The sequence below is a fragment of the Coptis chinensis genome, chromosome 1 (genome assembly GCF_015680905.1).
Source record: "Coptis chinensis isolate HL-2020 chromosome 1, ASM1568090v1, whole genome shotgun sequence".
Classification (NCBI taxonomy): Eukaryota; Viridiplantae; Streptophyta; class Magnoliopsida; order Ranunculales; family Ranunculaceae; genus Coptis; species Coptis chinensis.
Genome location: NC_141456.1, coordinates 71,278,987 through 71,286,118, shown reverse-complemented (window position 1 = coordinate 71,286,118; position 7,132 = coordinate 71,278,987). Strand labels below are relative to the sequence as shown.

At 38.2% G+C, this 7,132-nt stretch overlaps 1 non-coding gene across 1 annotated transcript; it reads right to left on the bottom strand.

Moving 5' to 3' along the window:
- Positions 1-699: 699 nt before the first annotated feature.
- LOC147525103 (small nucleolar RNA R71) lies at positions 700-806 on the bottom strand. Its single transcript, XR_015206498.1, has one exon. It is a non-coding gene; the product is annotated as a small nucleolar RNA R71 (small nucleolar RNA).
- Positions 807-7,132: the final 6,326 nt, after the last annotated feature.

Here is a 7,132-nt window from a genome sequence, read left to right as displayed (position 1 = left end):
TCATAGGTTAGTTCAAACTTTCATTTGTTCAAAGTTATTCAGTGTTTTCAACTTCTTAAATACACTGGCATTGCGTATACAAGACGCTATTCAAACACGTAGCAAGGAGGCATTCAGGTACTCCTTCTTCAACTCCTCGCCTCTCCTGTCAGAGGAGTTTTTTATTCTAGCATATCAGGGTTGTTTTGACTGTTGTTCGTTTTACTTTAATATTGGCCTTAGCCTTGCATGAGACTAAGGTCCGGTAAGAGTACACCATATTCTGTTCTTTATCATAAACGTCAACGCACATGCCTATCTAGAATATCACACACTACACCTGTGTTAATGGCTAAAGCACCAGAGACTCCTCTCTTTGACTTTTACAAAGCCCTTAACGATAGCCCTAAGTCTTGCATCATTCTTGCAGACCTAGTGGGGGATTTTCGAATCCCCCCAAATATATTTAATTTGTTACCAGTTTTTCATGGGTTAGACCATGAGAAGCCTTATCAGCATATGCGTAGGATAGAACAAGTTCTTACCACATTTCATCATCCTACCGTAGGTTTGAAACAACTTAAATTGAGGGTGTTTCTTTTCACCCTAGCCGATATGGCAACATCTTGGTTAACTGCCCAAGTGCCTAATTCTATGGACTCATGGGCCAAACTTGTTCAATTATTCATGGAATAGTTTTACCCACCTTTGAAGATAGATGAAATGATATATTAGATTCATTTCTTCCACCAGAACACTCATGAATCCTTTTCATAGGCCTGGAATCATTTCACTGATTTTCTCATCAAGTGTCCACATCATAACCTTGCGAAAGACATGCTTATTCCTGCCTTTTTCAAAGGGCTTTTACATCACCATAAGGAGGTTCTTGATATAATGAATGGGGGTAGTTTCCTTAGTAAAGGAGCCTCAGAGGCTTATGATAAGAGCACAAAACTGTAGTTTTAACCCTTTAATAATCATACTTTTAGACCAATTATGCGAGTAATAAATAAGAGTTAGTGCTGATTACATGTTTTTATGTATTCTAGGCAGTAAAGTCAATTATGTGTAGAAATGTGCCACTTTGGCGAGATAAAGGAGCAATGGTTGGTTGCTAAAAAGTTCTATGATAAAGGCTCAGATTCAAGGAGACAAAGCCTTTAAAAAGCCCGGTCAAAAGTTGAAAAGTCAACACGGGCAGAAATAGTGCACAAGTCGGCAGAACTTCCGAAGACCATATCCTTGGGCTCAAACCTCGGAATTGGGCCTACCTTACATTAAAACGACCGGCTCGGAAAGAGATTTCCAATGGTCTAAGACTTGACCAAATCAGAGGAGCAAAAGTGGATGAAAAGTCTACTGAAGTCGAAGCTAGCTGAAACGGGCTCTGTAGACTGAAGAAATTAAGCTTTAGGCTCGATTTTCCGGCCCAAAACATGGCTCCTCAGCCCATGCACGAAATTGTGGATCTGGTCTCCTCCCTTGTATAAAATAAGACTTAGCTCTTAAGTTAGAGATATTTAGATAGGTTAGAGTAAAAAAAAGTAGCCATTAAAATAGCTTCTAGATCTAGTTTTATTTGAATTCAATTAGTTAAATTAATTAGTTTCAATTCATTATTTTAGATTAATCCTTTGAATCATTGTTCTTCATTTAAGTTAGATAAATAAAATAGTTATTCTTGTCATTTTAATTTTTGTCATTTCAATTTATTAGATTTAATTTCAATTGTTGTTATTCCATTCTTAGTCATTAATTAGATTTGAAGTATTGGTTAATTAAAAGTAGTAAAGTTCACATCTTTATATATGTCGTTTCGTTATTCGTATCTTGTCGTTCAAATTCACGTCGTAGTATAAAACCTCCACCATTGCTCTCATTAAACTTTGGATTACTAGTCAATTGTAGAAAACTTCAATACTAAGGAACTGAGAGTGGAACGAACTTTTTACTCCACTCTATTTCGATAGAATTGAGAGTATAGAAATCTTTGATAGCAACGCGTAATTTAGTTTAGTTTTCTTGCGTTTTGAGTTTCAACGTTCATTTCGTAGTAAACTACTCTTTTTACGTTTATCAAATGGCGCCGCTGCCATCTTAGTACTTTTTAGTATTGTTTTCTATAGACTTGATAGTTTTTCAAAGTCCCATATCCCACCCACCCTTGTTTGGATTCTCACTGTGGTTGTCTGTTTAAGATTTGCACGTTTCCACGAAAAATTACTCGGAGCGCACCTGTGCCCTGGGCAAGCCATAGTGGAGCGCACCCTGTGCCCACACGCCTGGAATCTCGAATTTTGCCTGAACGCCACCTGTGCCCTACCAAAGCAAAAGACAAGCGCACCCCGCGCTCACACGCCTGGAATTCCAACTTTTGCCTGAGCGCCACCTGCGCCCTGTCTAGGCATATTCTTAGCGCACCCGCACCCTCTGTTGAAACAGCTTGATTTCCATAGGTTTGTTCAAATTTCCATTGCTTTCAAGTTTTTCAGTGTTCTAACTTGTTATATACACTGAGCAAGCGTAAACAAGACGTTATTCATAAGCGAAGCAAGGAGACTTTCAGGTACTCTTTTCTTCCACACCTCGCATCTTCTGTTAGAGGTTCATACTAGCATATCAGGATTGTTTGGAGTGTTGTTGTTTTAATTAAGATTGGTCTTAGCCTTGCATGAGATTAAGGTCAGGCCGAAGAAAAATGCCTAATGTAATTAACCGCCAACGTCAACAAACACGCCTTTCTAGTTTACCACTCACTTTACCTCTAGCTAGCACACCACATACCACACCTGAGATTATGGCTGAAGAAAGAGAGTCTCCTCTCTCGGACTTTTATAAAGCCTTGAGCGATAGCCCTAAATCTTGCATCGTTCTATCAGACCCAGTGGGGGATTTCCGAATCCCCCCGAATATATTTAATTTGTTACCCATTTTTCATGGGTTAGACCATGAAAAACCTTATCAGCACATACGTAGGATTGACCAAGTCCTTACTACTTTCCACCATTCTTCGGTTGGTGCTGAACAAATTAAACTGGGGGTATTTCCCTTCACATTAGCTGATAAGGCAGCGTCTTGGTTAACCGCCCTGCTTTAATTACGTGGACTCGTGGGCTAAACTTGTTCAACTATTTATGGAACATTTTTGCCCACCACTGAAGACCGATGAAATGCTTTCCAAGATTCATTTCTTTCGACAGAATCCTCATGAATCATTTTCAGAGGCTTGGAATCATTTCACAGACCTACTTATAGAGTGTCCACACCATAACCTAGCGAAAGACATGTTAGTTCGTGCCTTTTTCAAAGGACTTCTACACCACCATAAAGAAGTCCTTGACATAATGAATGGGGGTAATTTCTTAAGTAAAAGGGCCTCAGAGGCTTATAAATTTTTAGAAGATTTGACTAAGCGGAATAATCATTGGGGGGGTAGTATGATATCTCCCGTTCCGCTAGTTCTTCTACAACAGCTAAAGCCGCCGGTATGTTTGAGATGAAACCCGATCCGGAACTTAAAAATTTAATAGAATCTCTAGCTAAAAAGGTAGAGGCTATTTCTGTCCAACAAACGCCTATCCCCGTCATGAATGTCAACTCCAATCCATGTAATTTCTATTTGAGTCCAGAGCATCCCGACTCCAATTGTCCGTTCGCATATGAACAAAACAATCACAACAAGATAATGTTTGTTCCATTAATAGCGAAACTAATGCAGCTTGGCGACAAAACCCCAATTTCGGTTGGTGAAATAATCAACAACCTCCAAGGTTGTTTAACCCAAATGATAGGCTAACAAACAATTACAACCAAGGTCCACCAAGACAAGGACAAGGTCAGGGTAATTATAATTATAACAATCAAGCTTAACCACAACAAGGACAAGGTCAGGGTAATTATAATAATGATAACAATAATAATTATAATGCAAATCGAGGTATCGTTCCGGTTAATAATAATAACTATCACAACCCACTCATAAATAATCAATGTGACATAGTTCCTATCACACAACCTGTAATAAATACAACTGCATAACCGGATCGCTTTGATACCTTTATGCAAACTCAACAACAGATTTTACAAGCCATCCAACTTTCCTTACAACAGTTAGCTCAAGAGAAGGTACAACCCAAAGGTGTGTTTCCAGGACAAGCGATACCTAATCCTAAAACACCAAACAGCCTTTGAAGTAAACGGTAATACTAGTAATGAAAATGAAAACGTAGGAGAGATAAATTCCATCACCACTCTCCGTTCAGGCAGAGTGTTGGATAACAAAGTAACGATGTCTATAGTTACCCCACAAGGAGTTCCTACACCAGATATTATACTAGATACCGAAACAGAAACTGAAGATCCTACCCCTGTAGAGGTACCAGTTAAACCACAACCTAAGAAACAAAAAGCAAAGGTTAGATATCCAGTTGAACCATACGTTAAACAAAGTAAGGAACCACCGTTTCCTCAGAAATTAGCAATGTTAAAAAGAGATACAAACTTTGACGAGATTAGGGAAGTTTTCAAAAATCTAACGATTAACCTACCCTTTCTCGACACAATTAAAAAATTACCTCACCATGCTAAGTTTCTTAAGGAGTTGTGCACTACTAGGCGTAGGACAATTTCCAAAAGACGCCTTTCTCACTAAACAGGTTCCAACTTTATCAGAACATAATGGAATAGTGAAGTACAAGGACCCTGGTCGTCCTACTGTACAATGCACCTTAGGAGATACTCACACGAACACTGCTTTATTAGACCTGGGAGAGAGTGTTAACTTACTCCCTTATTATTTATATAAACAAATAGGTCTACAAGAAATGCAACCTACAACTATGACGTTGCAATTAGCTGATAGGTCTATCAAGTATCCTAAAGGTGTAGTGGAAAACGCGCTGGTTAAGGTTCAAGATTTCTACTATCCTGCGGATTTTGTTATCCTCGATACAGAAATCACTAATGACTCTGTCCCAATCATTTTAGGGCGCCCCTTCTTGGTAACTGCCAACGCTCTTATAAATTGTTGCAATGGTTCGATGTCTTTATCTTTTGGCCATCTTTCCACTGAGGTCAATGTATTTAAACAGATCACACAGGTTCTTGATATCAATATCGATATAGAGGTTAGCATGATCGAGAGTTTAGCTCATGATTATTTTAAAACCAAGTTTCCAAATAATCAGATGCACAAATTCCTGTCCTTTGGAAGTTCCAACTTTAATAAGGACTTCGTGGACGTTGAGGAAATTGAGGAAGATTTCCTTAAACTCTTTTGCAACTCTTCTTCGCCACCTCGAGAGTCCCCTCCTATTGATAACCATTCACCCACCTCACATTATTCACCTTCCATCAATGTTCCCCATCCTACACTTTTTCAACGGAACCTAGGGTTTGCACTTGACCCTCTTGCTTCTTCTGTGCTTAATGATTTTCTAAATCCTCCTAATATGAAAATAATTACTAAGGAAACGGCACTGGACACCTTCATTTTCAGGATTGAGACACTTCCTACCCACACCTTGAATGAGGGTTGTGCTAAACTAACATTTTCATTCTTTCCATTCTTTCCTTCTAATACTTATCCTTATCCACCATATCATCCACAACCATCCATTATTTCACACTCATTCATTTGGACAACCCCTTGTTCAGAGATGAAAAAGAAGGTGCATGCTCGGTTATGTTCGAGGTCTATCAGACTTCGCTTTCATTCCACTAGGTTGTGACGTAGGAAATCATGGTGCTTAATTCTGTTTGGGAATGCATTCCATGTTATTTATTTATGGAAAGATCCACAACTCTTTAGGTTGTTGATATATGGAAACCAGATATATATATATATATATATATATATATATATATATATATATATATATATATATATATATATTTATATTCAAGTTATTTGTTCAAGTTTCGAGTATCTGACTATAAACGACTCATTTTGTTGCTTGGTGTGTTTCCTTTCATTTCCATATATTGGTAAGTACACCATTAAGGTAACCGGGCCCTCCCTATGGAGTGTGTGGCTGTAAGTATCGGATCCTAAGTCCACGGTTAACATAATTTACGTTTTCCACTCTTGCATGTTTTCTCGGGTTTCGAGTCATGTTCTTCTATGGTGTGAATTATGCTTTTAATGCTTTCTTGTTTTTCTTATATTAAAATTTTATTCATAAAAAATAAAAACTTGTTAAAATCACAAACATAGTAAGTTAAGAAGTCTTGGGAATCTGACTTTAAAAGACCCACTTTGAAAAACAAATTTTCTCAACTCTATGTCTAAAATTTGTTTGGGGGTGGGGTGTTCGTTTCCGTCCTAGATTGGTCAACTTTCCAGTTGTGTTGTTCTGACCGTTAATCATATTACGATTCAGATTGACATTTTCTATTAAGTTAGATTTCATTCGTGTGCATAACTTATATGCACGTATTTTGAGATATTTTCCATGTTCTTATATGTCACCCATGGTCGGAATAGAGTGTTTTATACATCATTAGATTAGAAATTCTCTCCTGATCATTCTCATATCTCATTCGCAAAAATTGGACCCGTAACGAAGCGGCAATTTTAGTTTGAATTTGCGCTAAAAAATGATTTTTTTATGGGTTTCGAATTGGGCTTGGGTCAAGTCCACAATGAACCCAAGAACGCATCGCATTCTTCTTCCTCCTCTTCTTCCAGACAAGGGCTGAAATGGAAGCTCAGCGCCAGTTCCGAGACGACATGATTGCACGCTTTGCACCCCAGGGGGGTTCTTCTGAGGAGCAGTCTGTTAGGCACGAAGGCCGTCGCCCTTGGAGATCGGATGGCTCGCCCTTCGGAAGCCCAAGAGCCATCTCCTTCTCATGCGGATTCCATTACCAGTAGTGCGTTGTTTAGGGATTGATGAGTTGATTTGTTTTATTGTATTTATTTTTATTTAGTTCGAATGTAAAAATATTAGTTCAGTAATCAAATTTGAATTTGGTTGTGTTCTATTGTTTGAATTCAATTTTAATATAAGTTGGTTATTTTCGAATTATGCATTGTTTTTATCATTAATCCCACCTTCCCGATTTGTTTGGGGGTGGTATTATTTAGCCGAGCATAATTCGCTATATGATCATCCATTTTAGAAGTTGTTTTGGAGTGAGGGATGAGAAT